General features: G+C 41.2%; 1 protein-coding gene across 1 annotated transcript in view; it reads right to left on the minus strand.

The window, feature by feature from the left end:
* SMIM14 (small integral membrane protein 14) overlaps nt 1-4,024 on the minus strand; it is a 38,555-nt gene extending 34,531 nt beyond the window's left edge. The window contains exon 1 of the mRNA XM_021533192.4: nt 3,891-4,024. The gene's annotated coding sequence lies outside the window, so the exon portion shown is untranslated. The remainder of the gene's footprint in view (nt 1-3,890) is intronic.
* Between the last annotated feature and the right edge of the window lie 9,158 nt (nt 4,025-13,182).

The following is a 13,182-nucleotide window of genomic DNA, read 5'->3' on the forward strand; positions in this document are numbered from 1 at the left end:
GTAATCACTTGTACTGGAATTCTCATTAAACTAAGGTTGCTCACACCAGGAAGCTTTCTTTCACACTTGATTTAGTTCAGCTGCTTGAAGAGCTAACCCCAACTTCTCTTCACACCTTCATGTAATTTCATTCAGAAAGCTGGTTTTTCCCAAAATAACTTTTTAATGTGTGAAAAAAATAAATGATTTTACCAAGTTGTCTAAAAATATTTCCCTGCTAAAACTAAAGATTTTATGATTAACTAATGGTAAATATATGAACATACGCATATGAACATATGAACAAAAAAAGACCAAAGCTCTAATACTTGAGGTCTATGTTTGACAAAGATTCAAGAAATAAAATAAATGAGCATTGCAGCTGCTTATATAATGTAAATGATTGCTGTTACATTTTTGTCCAGCTTTTCTGGGTTTTTTTCTGATAAAAATATTTTCTTTCTGAGGAGCACTCAATGGTTTGGATCTGACACTTGTTTAGAAGCTCTATAAAGTAAGAATGAATGTTGCAGAGGATATGAAGCTATATTTAGCAACAGAAAGCCATGCTTTTTAATGCATGCAAAGCTATAGAAGAATCAGAACTAATCTTAATGAGGAAAACTTTTATCAAGTGTAATTCTATCTGTTCCCACCCAAATGGGACTAATTTGTTCAATTCTCTATAAAAATACCAGTTAGACACTTAAACAAAAGCTTCTGAAGCTTATTTGTTCAATTAAGAACAATGCAAATGCACAATCACTCAATCATGCCAAGGGCTGCTCCCCTAAGCATCTTCAAATCTTTCATGAAAAGCCCTATCAATCATAACTAAGGGACATTTCTCGTGCCCCAGCCTCAGCTAGTAGTGTGGAATAGGTGGTGGGAATAGGGAAGAGGATAGGACCGTATTTCTTCTCTTACTGCCAGCAGAACCACTGTTCTGTCAGCAGAAGTAAGACTAACACAGGTAACACACACTGATCCTTCTCCTGTCCCTGATTGTATTCCTTCATAATGAGGAGCTAAGGAGTCTTACTTGAAATTAGGCTCATTGGGAACTAGGGATGCTAGCTGTTGATGAGTCAAAGCACACAAACTGAAGGAGCTCTTCTGGGAAAATAATTACTTTTTCTTTTTACCTGAACAAGGACTGCAAGATTCAGCTCTGTGACAGAGCCTTAGAAAGTTTTCTTAGCTTCCACTGTACATACAGAGGGTTTGGGAGTACTTGGATTTTCCAAGAAGTATTTGCATTTTGCATAATCAGGTGCCTCATTAACAACTAAATGGATCTGTACACATTCGTAAATTGAATCTCGAACCCAGAAAGACAGAAAGCATGTTTAACATCAAGTGTAATATCAGGTATGTAAATGCAAATATGCAGAGTGTGTAACAGAATGTACACAAAGTAGGCTCACAGGCTCTCTGAGCTGTGCCCCAAGCAGAAAATGGCCAGATGACAACAAGCTTTATATGCATAAATGCCCCTGCCAAAACATTTTCGTATTTGTCGTGATGAGGAATCTGATAAAGGTCCAAAATATAGAGTAAGAATTTGATACTTGGTATTGTCAGGGCACTGTGACATTTGCCATTCATAGCATTTATAAGAAGATAAGATCTTGCTACTTTTATTGTACTGGCCCTGTGAAGTTTCATGATGTTGTTAGGTCAAATTCTGGTATGACAAACTTCAGCAGAGACAAAACTTGGTCTTTAAGAATGTATGTCAAGTACCCATAATATCTAGGAGGGAAAATTCTAAATGTACAAATGCAGGTTTATTACACATCTGTTATGCAAATAACATTCACACACAACTTATTCTGAAGTTTAAATATATGAAAGTAGGAAATGAGAAGTTAATAACAAAACCAGAAGTCAGTTAGAAACGAACTTTCTCCAAAACTAAATACCAACTTTTTGAAAGCAGGTAGAATAGTTTAAAAATTATTGGAACATAATGAATTGCTTTAAATGTAAAATACTTCTTTAATAACAATTGTATTATTCTCATTTTTGCCTTAGAATAAAAGAACATGGACTGCAGAATATTGCTCATGTAACTGGGCCATGCAGTTTGGAACTTAATGGACTTGATTGTGGTTTATGTAAGGTGTTGCAAAACCATCTCAATGTGCACAATATAAAAAATTTAATTGAATCTTGTCTATTATATTTATTACTATAGTCAGCAAAATAATATCCAACTAGGCTAAAAAAAGATCCACCCAGAGCTACAAAACTGCTCCTACCATCATCTCAGTTCTACAGCAGATGGGGGCTTATGGTCTGGAGTGGACCAGGGACGTCCCTGCCAGTCTGAGAAGCAAGTGCAAAAACACAGCGTGGAATTACCAATAACACAACCTGTAAAACTTTGCTGCTCCCTAGCTCCTTATACAAAACCATCTTAAATGACTTAAAATACAGAATTCTGTACAATTCAAGAGTTAGGCAAGCATTTTAAATCTTGTCTTTTACAAAGGGCAAAAAGAACCGAAGATGTGGCAGGGGAAAGAACAGTGGTTAGAAGTGAACCAACTAATGATACTAACATTACAATGAATTTCATTTTGCAAACTGCTTCTACCATTTCAAGCCTCACTGTCAGCAACAGGGTCACTTTTAAAAATCAAAGACTGATTTCTTTCATCTCATTGAGTCACAGGAATTGGAAGAAATTATCAAGGATATAGGAAGAAATAAAAAAGTAAAACTGATCTCCCACACTTCTGATTTTTTGAACTTATGTCTGCTTTTGGAATGTAAAATAAATGAGTAAAGGTGGATAGCACACTAATAGCTAAGCATTTAAAGGCTTCTAATACATAACCCATTAACACTCACTAAAGATACACACTTTCCCCAGTAGGCACACCTAACAACATTAAGTAAAATGCTATTAAGGCCCAAATGTTAGATGTCCTTGCCTCTAAAAACTGGAGTTGGTTTTCAAGATTATCTATCTGCATAGATCTGGATGTTCAGACAGTATTAAAACACAGTCTACAATCTAAAAAGCAAAACTGAAGACACTTGACTAGGCAAACAGGTGTTTGTCAGGAAACCAAAGTTTTTGATGTAGGTCTTGCACCACATTCACGCTGGTTAGCCAAGGCCTCAGAACTGCCATGGAAGGCAGCAGTCGAGCTGCAGGGCAGGACAGCTGGGGAGCCCAGCACAGAGGCAGCAGCAGAGAAATAACCATATCTTGCGATCTCCAAGGCCAGTATACCCCTTCTTCACGGATTCCCTAGGAATCACATATTCGAGCATACAGGAAGAGCTCCTGGCAGGAACCCTATATTTAATAAACTAACAGCAGTGTGATACCATCCTTTTCCTGAGATTATCTTTCATATGACATTGCTTCATCTCTTCCACTTCAGCTGCACCCTGTTCGTAAAGCAGGGAGCAGCCTGGGAGCACATATCCTGGTGTCTGCACTCCACTGCCAGCTTCTTTAAAGAGAGAAACCTAAACCTCTTTGGCTCAAAGTATCAGACTGAGATCCTTCAAAGAAAACAAAAAAGAGAATCGACAGAAGAGTGCCACTTCGCATTAAAATCCCCAAAACCCAGAAAAACCACAATCAGACCAGCTGATAAGAAAAGCCGACGTTTTTCTGGTTTGGAAAAGAAGGAGAGCTGCCTGACGCCGAGTGGGGAGGCTCCGGCTCCCCCGGTGTTTACTTTCCCTGTCACCGGGCGGCGGGGACGTTTCTGCACTTCAACTGGCTTGAAGTTACCCCGCAGCCCCCACCGGGACTCCGCCGGCACTCCCCGGCCCGCGCCGCGCCCGGCGGACGGAGGGTCGGGGGTCGGGCGGGGATGTCCGCGCAAACCCTCGGCCACCGCCGGCCGCGCCCTCCCCGGCCCCGCCACGGCGGCCCCGCTCACCGTTCTCCGGCCGCCGTCGCGGAGCGCTGCGGGGCGGGGGCAGGGGCGGCCCCGCGGCTCGGCCCCGCGGCTCGGGCCGGCTCACACGTCAGCCCGCGCCACGAGACCCGGATCTGCCGGCTCCCGGCGGCGGCGGGGCCGGGGCGGCGCCGCGCGGTCCCGCCCTCCCGCTCCCAGCCCTCCGCCCGGCGCGGGAGACCGAGCCCCGCTGCGGCAGGGCCGGGCTCGGGGGCCGCGGGACCGCGGCGTGCCGGGCGGCCGCAGTGCCGAGCAACGCGGCGGCCATAAAATAAAAGCTCTGGTAGGTCAGCGCGGAGAGGACGCAAGGACAGGACTGCTGTAGGGCCAGGTGCGTCTGGGGGTCCGCCACAGCCCCCGCGGCCAGGGCTCCGCGCCCCCGCCACAAACATGATCACTTCGGCCGCTTGGCCCCAGCCATCCCCACCGAAGTACGAGGGAATTTACAGGGTAGTTTCTCTTCTTGAAATTTAAAGCCTGTTCAGGAGCTCGTGACTCACGGGCTTTTAAGCAATTAAAGCATCCATCCAAATAGGTATTTAGATGCTGTGAATGAAGTTAGAAAGGAAAATCAGATTGTGGCTTCTCAGACAGCCAAGGAAAGGGAGTGTCATACTCCCAACACAGAAAGATGGACCACATCCTGCCTTGGGAGACACTGATACCATGCAATAATGCAGTGGGGATTATACAGGGAAGAAAATCTTGTCCTCCAATATTTCCAAGTCTGTCTTAACTCCTCCAAGCCAGGAAACAAGGACAGTACTGCAACTAGAGTGAGAAAGGAGGGTTGGATAGAAATTGCAAGTGCTCTCAAGCTGGTACCTCTGACCAGTGCCACATAGTCTCATATGACCCACATATGGCTGTTCTCATTACTTTTTGTGGTTGTCATGGGGTTTTCAAGCCTCCTTTCATGGCTACAGCTTTTTTCTGAAAGTTTTTTCCTAGCTTTGAGTGTCTAGCCTATTTTACTTTGCCAAGTCTTGGATGCACTGCCAGTTGGCAGCCTTATATGTCCAACCATCGCTGGTGCACAGAGCCCTCTCTCTGAAAGATGCAGATAGCCTAACTTCTCAGTTAGGGCTGGCCCTAACAGCCTTAATATGTTAGGGCTGGCCCTGGTCATATCCATTTCACTTCTGAGAGTCAGGAGGTAGGCTGACTTCGTGTAGCAATGCCACACAGTTCCGACTTGCTGTGGAGATTGCCTCTTCTTTCCTATGTTTTAGTCATTTCTCTTGTTTTAGCACCTAATTAAGGAGTGGCAATACTGAAAAGGGAGGCAAGGCACTGACACAAAGCCAGGCCATCACAAAAAAAAAGCTAAACTATGCAGACCTTGTATCATCTTGTTTATCTCAATCCAGGGAACTAAGACTCTGGTAAGGCACTAGGGATGCTAAAGTTTATCTTTAATTTGGAAGTATGAAACTATGTCCCATCAATGCTTCCTTAAGGAGTTTGGACTGCAACAGGAACCATTGGCTGTCCTGGTCAAACACTAAGCTAACCTAGACAATGGTGTCAGAGGGTAGTCATAGGAAGAATGATCAACTGTTAGCTGCACCCTTCCTTCCAGCTCTGCCTCAGCCATTCTCCTAACCCTTCACCAGGAACAAGCTACTCTTGAAACAAGCCAAGGCAGCTTCTCAATACCATTAACCAGTCTTGCCTATCTGTCTCCCACACCTCATACACAGGGCTAGCTGTTGTTCTAGAAAATGGATCTGAGATCCTGAAATCCCCAAACCAGACTCAGTTTACCATTAGTCCTGATTCAAACAAGAGAGGAGAGAGATGCCAATTGCATAACAGCAGAGAGGAGGGCTCCTTCTGCCAAGCTGAGGCAGAAATGCCAAACACTTCTATTTTCTTGACAAACAACTCTTGGACAATGTCAAACAGCAGTTTCTAAAATGATAGCAGGCATATTTGGAGAAACCATTGAAACTGATAAGAGAATCTCAGTCATTCATTCTTGGAGAACTGAATTTGAACAATCCTAGAACTGGAAGGACAAGACTAAGTGAGCTGGACCAGCAGCATGCCTTGTCAGAAATACTATGAGCCTGCAAAGAGTCTGTATAGGAGAGGCAGGAGTTGAGAGTGATGACAACTGAGTGATCTGCAAGAAAGCAGTACGCAATGGTGGCACAGCTAGAGCTGGGATGTCTTCCTCACTTTGAATCAAATGCAGCCTCCTCAGACTTCAGTGCATTACATCTTTCTGGCTCATTTCTCACATTGCCCCATCCAGGTACTTGCATTATATCTGGTAATGTCTTGAAATTGTGCCTTGAAGAGGTGTGCAAGCAGCACTACCTGACTGGCCAGCCAGCCCCACTGGGTGAGATAAATCCTACACCTCCCTACTCTCATGTTTTCAACCCATGTTGTATGCTGCAAAGCTCAGCATATCTGAAAATAGTTTCACTTACCTGGTTTCAGTAAAAATCTGAGGGTTTTTCCCAGTATCCTGCATTATTTGCACTGCCTTTTGACAGCAAAATAACAATTATTTTTCTGATTATTTTTCTTTGTTCAACATATATGTTTCCATTCACATATTTGGAAATACGGGAAGCTGATGGGCCTAATGAAGGATGGATTTGTGAAAGGGTTATCCTCATGTATGAAAACTTCAGAGGATGAACTGTCAAGGAAGAGGGGCAGGCAACAGGAACCACAGAAAGTAGAGACCAGGAGCAAGAGAAACAATGTATAAGCTTATTGCTTTCAAATCAGCAAGAACATACAGGTAGGCAGAAACTGCTGGGTATTTGACATAAAACATTCTGCCAGAGCATCCCTCAGAATTTGGCCCTCCTGGTTTCCACGGGCAAATGAACAAGGCATAGCAGGCACTGATTCTATCTCAGCTTCCTACTCCCAGACTTCAGCCATCTGCTCCCCTTTACACTCACAAATTTAGTGCACAATACAGCAGTAAAACAAGATCCTGATATGGAGGCTATTTTCAGACTTACTCTATGAAGTCTCCATTCTGGTAATCAAACTATGATGAAAACAGTGATGGAGACTACTTTAGGAACAAAGCCATGAGATGCATCCAAAAACAGGTAGTAAAAGGGATAGAATAGCCAATCTACTGATTTTGGCACACTAAAAGGATTGTGCTGCCCACTGCCAAGCTAAAGCTATGAAGACAACTCTGATTGAAGAGCAGAGGATGGTAATATTCCTTCTACCAAAACCCTTTACAATTGAGGAGGGTGGAAGCTGAGCAAAAGTTACTATACATTCTCTACATAAGTAGTGTGGGTTGGGCATTCTGTAAAGCAACAGGCACGTGTCACATTACGCATCACAGTGCTAGCTTTCAACTTTTCTACCTCAGTAGGCAATGGCAGAGTAGGAGTCATGCTGGTGATCTAACCTGCCAAATAATTAATTAACTTGTTTACAAACACCCAAGAACATTACTTTTCCCATTCTCAAGTTCTTTTTCTGCTGATGTTATTTTCATCATTGCTGCATAAGTCATGTCAGTAGGCATTGTATTGCTGACATCCAGGTACTCTGTGGAGTGGAAATTGTTCATCTGCAATTCATGCAGTTTCATCAGATCTGAAAAATTACCTAGAAATGGGATAAATCCTCCTAATGTAACTCCTTTTTTCTTTTCTTGTATGCAGTTCATAGTAAGTAGATAATACTATTCTAAAAAGGAATCTGCAGGAAACTCTGCTGCAAATTTTGATACCAAAGAGCCATTTGGAAGAGGTATGCAAAATGGCCTGAAAATAACACCTAGGGAGTAGAAAAGAAAATATTATTAAATAACCTTGTAGTATCAAGGTAAGAGAGGCCTTTTGGCAGCAACACTGGGATTTTTGGAAAAGAAAATCTAATTTTGGAAAAAGAAGCCAAGTCCTTAAAAAACTTGCCTGCAAGCATTCCTAGAATTCATCTGGGCTGGCATCTCACAAAGCTCTGGAGAATTGAAAAGCACTTTGGGACACTAGGCAGCAAGCCTGTGAATTGGCTGGCACAAAGGCTATATTGTGTATTTAGGTTAATTTTACTGATATTTACTCATGTAATCACCACTGAACCAAATTTTTACTGTCAGATTTTCTGTCAATGTGCAGGTCTAAACTTAACAAACACTCAACCGCAATCACCAGAACTCACAGAAAAAAATATGGCTCAGTGGAAACAAGAAACTCCAGTCAAATTGTCAGAGGATCTATGGAGGATCGTTTGAGCTCCTGAAGTATCAACACACCAACACAGACTTTTGGGATCAATCAGCCACAATCTAGGGAAAATGACCACAAATGATTGCTGCAATGGCAATGCTGCCAGACCACAGCTGTGCAGTGAAGCTTTCCAAACTATGAAATAGATGAAGGAAATCTGAAGTTGAGGGGATGACAAGGATTATTTTACACTTAACTAGAATAATGACTAGTTATTTAGAGTAACTATGAAATGCAAGCAGGCCAGTTGAGATGCTTACAAGGTTAGGCTTGCAAAAAGCAATTTAAAAATAGAGGATTAAGTCCTGAGTCACCAAATTGTTAATTATAACACTCACTGGTAAAGATATCCCATCTGAATTATGCTGAAATGGTTCTATAGTATTAGAATAGTATGTTCTCAGTAACCACATAAGCTAATAGTCCACTAAATTTCATTGATAATGATCCAATCAGTATTGGGAGCATTATTTTGCAATTGCTTTGGGCAATCCCTTCTAAAAATGTGGTCTAAGTGAACCAACACTGCTATTACCTTAAAATTTTTTTTCCTCTGGAGCAGAAATCATAACTGCAGCTTCTCAACTGTGGTGGCTTTCTTGCAAAGAAAAGATGAGGAACAGAGTGAACTGCTTCCTAAGCAAATGTAGTTCACATAAGCTATCTGCAGCCATAAATTTACCAGCAGCTAACGTTGCTATATTCATCTGAAAACTGCTGCCACTTGGGAAAAACACATCTCATGTCACCCTCTATGTTCAGAGCCATTTCAGCAGTTAGTCTCAAAATGCCTCTGAACATGAGTCAGAGCCCTCAACTGTTGCAGTTCTCACAGACTTGAAATAAAAATGAATCCCTGTTCATTTCCAAGTGAATGCCTAATAGAAGAAGCCGTATCTGATAGACAAACTACAAGCTAAAATGCAAGCAAGCAGATTTGATATTAGGTGCAGTAGTGAGAAGAGAAAATTAAAACAAAATCCCAAAGGATTTTTAAAAACACTTTACTACACATAATTAAGAAGCAGCAATGATTTAAAATTTTCTGGTCATGAACTGAAAATTACTCTGATCTGAAATGGATATATGCAGTTTGCAGTTAGTATTAAGCACTTGGTATATGATTGAAATTTAAGAGTACCATCCATTAAAAAGCCAAGGCATTATTTACTAATAAAAAAGATATGACAATAAGAGAAGATATGTCCTGTGTCACTGAGGAGATATATCAAAAGGCGTAACTCTGCCAGTCAGCACTTGAAGATCAGTATTCTATCACATAAAATGTGGCAACACCTCTGTATGGACTACAAAGAACTAAATCACATTACTGTGAAAAAATCTGATCTGTTATCACTGTGATACTCTGGTTTCTGTAGCACATTCAACCATACTTTTTACTTTGGATATTAGAACATGAGTATTGACAAGTGTACAAGAAATGACTGCTCTCTCAGCAGGGCAAGATTTCTATAGACATAATGCAAAGGTTTTAACTTGTGCACATTTGCTTTTGAGCAAATTTTGATGATTTGGTATGATGCAGCTGGATGTTTGCTGTAGTATGTCAAACCTTTTGAAGAGGAACTGTAAACCCTACAAGTGGTTTAGTGTAAGAAAGAAAAACTGACTTTATAGAACTTGACAACACTGGTCAGGAAAAAAGAATTCTCCTGCAGTATACCATCATCAAGTTTGCTGACAACACCAAGCTGAGTGGTGTGAACAAAGGATGTCATCCTGACGGACCTTGAGAGACTTGAGAGGTGGGTCTATGTGAACCTCATGAAGTTCAACAAGTCCAACTCAACATGGGTTAAGGCAACCCCAAGGACAAATATGGGCTGTGAGGAGAATGGATTGAGAGCAGCCCTGCTGAGAAGGACTTGGAAATGCTGGTGGATGAGAGGCTGGACATGATCCATGATGTTCACTTGGAGCCCAGAAAGCCAGTTGTATCCTGGGCTGCATCAAAAGTGTGTTCTGTAGGTCAAGGGACATGATTCATCCCCTCTACTGTGCTCTTGTGAGACCCCACCTGGAGTACTGTATCCAGGAGATAACAGGAGAGCCACAAAGATGATCAGAAGGATGGAGCACCTCTCCTATAAGGAACAGATGGGAGCTGAGGCTCTGGGAGACTTGATTGTGTCCTTTCAGTACCTAAAATGGTAAAAGAAGGCTGGAGATACTTTTAACAATGGGTTTATTAGGATGAAATTTTTTACTGTGAGGGTGGTGAGGCATTGGAACAGGTTGCCCAGAGAAGCTGTGGCTGCCACATCCCTGGAAGTGCTCAAGGCCAGGTTGAATAGGGCCCTGAGTAACCTGGTCTAGTGGAAGGTATCATCCATGGCAGGGGGTTGGAAGTAGGTGATCTTTAAGGTACTTTTCTACCCAAACCATTATATAATTCAATTCAACTTACACTTCACAGTTCATAAATTTTGCAAAAAACACCACACAGATTGAGGGAAACCTTTTGGGTGTTTGAAAGTATGAATTTACATTTCTGGTGTTTAAACAGGTTCTTGTGGTTACCTTTTGTTAAGTTACTAAGGTAATCATTAAACATAGATGACATCTCTAAAACTGAAGATAATTACTGAAAAAATAAAGCATGGAAAGATTGGAAGCCAAAGCTATATTATAGTAATAGCCCAACTCCTTGTAGAGAAAATACTGAGGTAGCCAGTCCTCTCACAATGGTGCCCAGTGACAGGACAAGAGCTAAACATAAGAAAACACTTTTTTCTGATGTTAACTGAACATTGGTAGCAGTTGCCCGGAAGGGCTGTGGTATCTCATAATCATAGAGATACTCAAATGGACATGGTTTTGGCAAGGCAGCTTGCTCTGGCTGACCCTGCTTTGACAGGAAGAGTGGTCTAGATTGATCTCAAGAGGTCCCTTCCAACCTTGACCCTGCTGTGATTCTGTGATACTGTGCCACTCAAGTGGGAACCCAGGAGTAGATACACCTGCAAAGCACTTCCACTGGAATTTCTGTGGGAGTAACATTATTTGGAATGAGTGATATTTAGATACAGGGATAGTATGGCATCTATAAATAAGTCTGCTGAGAGAGTTAATATCTTTTATGTCTTTTGTGTGTTTGGGAAAGGACCAACAGCACTATATTACAATATTCCTAGGACTAATGATGCCTTAAGTTTTAGCTTCTTTATTTTTCAGATTCTGTGCTGCTTTAGTGTGTAATTCTGAGCTTCATATTAAGTGTTAGCAAGTCCTCTTCACAGGGTAGGTAGACAAAAAAATCCTTTGCCAGCCTGTCCAAGGACAACTGTTCCAGGCCCAAAAAATATAAGCAACAGTGGACTGAAGAGAGAAAACAAGGAGGATAGAACTTCATAACCTAAAGCTCTAATTAGACAATTAACTCCAATATGCAAATGGACCAAAACTTATAAAAGTGAGAGACTTCATGACAAGTCTTGTGTGTAGTCCTGGCCAGGCTCTTAAACTGCCCAAGGTGTATCCATTGAAGCCTTTTAATAAATTCCTACTTTATTCTTTAACTCTGTCTAGCCTCTGTTCTAGGTCAGCCTTCTCAAGGCATCACTAAGGGTTAGAATCTGCAAAGTCAAGAGGCAAGAATACAGCATGACTGAATACTTCCCAGTACAACTAACCCATTTGGGGAAAGAAAGATAGTCTAGAATACTGCCTTTAAAGCTTATTCCAATTTACTATATGATCTTTCTGCACTGTCAGAAAGATGAAAAAGCTGTAACAGGGAATTTTATGAGATGGATTATACTTCAATGAAACTGCTATAATTGCTACCCTTCGTTTGAGAAAGATGTTTAAGACAAGAAACTCTTTATATCTAAACTAGATCTTCCACCTAAACAAAGGCATATGCTATTACTGAAAAAACAGACACACAGAATAGTAGGGATTTTCTAGATACTGCTCTGTGAAACATTGCATGCCTGGCAGAAATCCACAGATGAGAGAAATGGCTTGTATCTGCTGTGTTCAGGGAAACTGTACATTACTCAGTACAGGACTCTATTTGAGCCTTGTTTGTTTAACCTGACTTTATCCTCAATGTTCTCTAATAAATTGCCAGGTGCAGTGCTCTTGCTAGCCATGTGGACAAATTGCAGACAATCAGGTTAGGAAAACAACAAATCAGATTGTCCTGGCTTTTATGCTTAAGTTGATCTTTACTGGTTTCTATGAAGTCCTGTTCAATTAACTTTTTTACAGAACTGTGGTGCAAACACTGACTAGTGATTTAGACTTAAGGCTTTAACTCTAAATTACTATTCTACTGTAGTGAGATTAATAGAAAAACTTGTTTTTTTTTCCTAATAAAAAATTGTTCTGGTCTCCAAAATGCAGCTATTTTAGGATGGTATCAGTATATCTGCAACATAGCCTCATAAATTACCCATCTGTCATAGCTGAGCTTTTTCTAGATGAACTCTGACAAACGTCACTATTTTGTAAATTTTTGTTGTAGACAGTTCCAAAAGACTTCCATCAGTTGTGGATTTGGTGCCTATCATAACAGATTATAGTTTAGCAAAATGGCCATCATTAGAAGTAAGTTCAAATTCTAGATAAAATTTTTGAAAAAGCTCAGAATCAAAAATTGCTGGATCAAGCAATATTAACTGAAGTCAAGAGCTCCAGATTGCTTTTTTATTGTTAGTCCTACCTTTCAGGATCCCTAAAAAGTCCTGTGCTTTGCAAAACAGAGAGACCATTGAAGGAATTCTTAACAATTGATATGCAAAGTATGTTTCTGTGGCTTGGCTTGTAGTAGTTTTCTGATTTTACTGAACATATTCTTGTATTATACTGTGGTTATTCATACATCTTTAATGCATATTCTCTTACAGCTGGATTTTGAGGTGAGACCACCTCATAAGATTATTCGTAAGACTATTGCCTGCAGAAACATAATCCATCACTGCAGCCTGTGTTGATGGCTGTATGTCTCTAGTTATGTATGTTAAGAGGAAAGGTGTCCACTCTTATCCTTTTTTCCTGAGAAGACAAAGCAATGATGCAGA

This window comes from Lonchura striata, chromosome 4, assembly GCF_050655825.1.
Source record: "Lonchura striata isolate lonStrDom1 chromosome 4, ASM5065582v1, whole genome shotgun sequence".
NCBI lineage: Eukaryota > Metazoa > Chordata > Aves > Passeriformes > Estrildidae > Lonchura > Lonchura striata.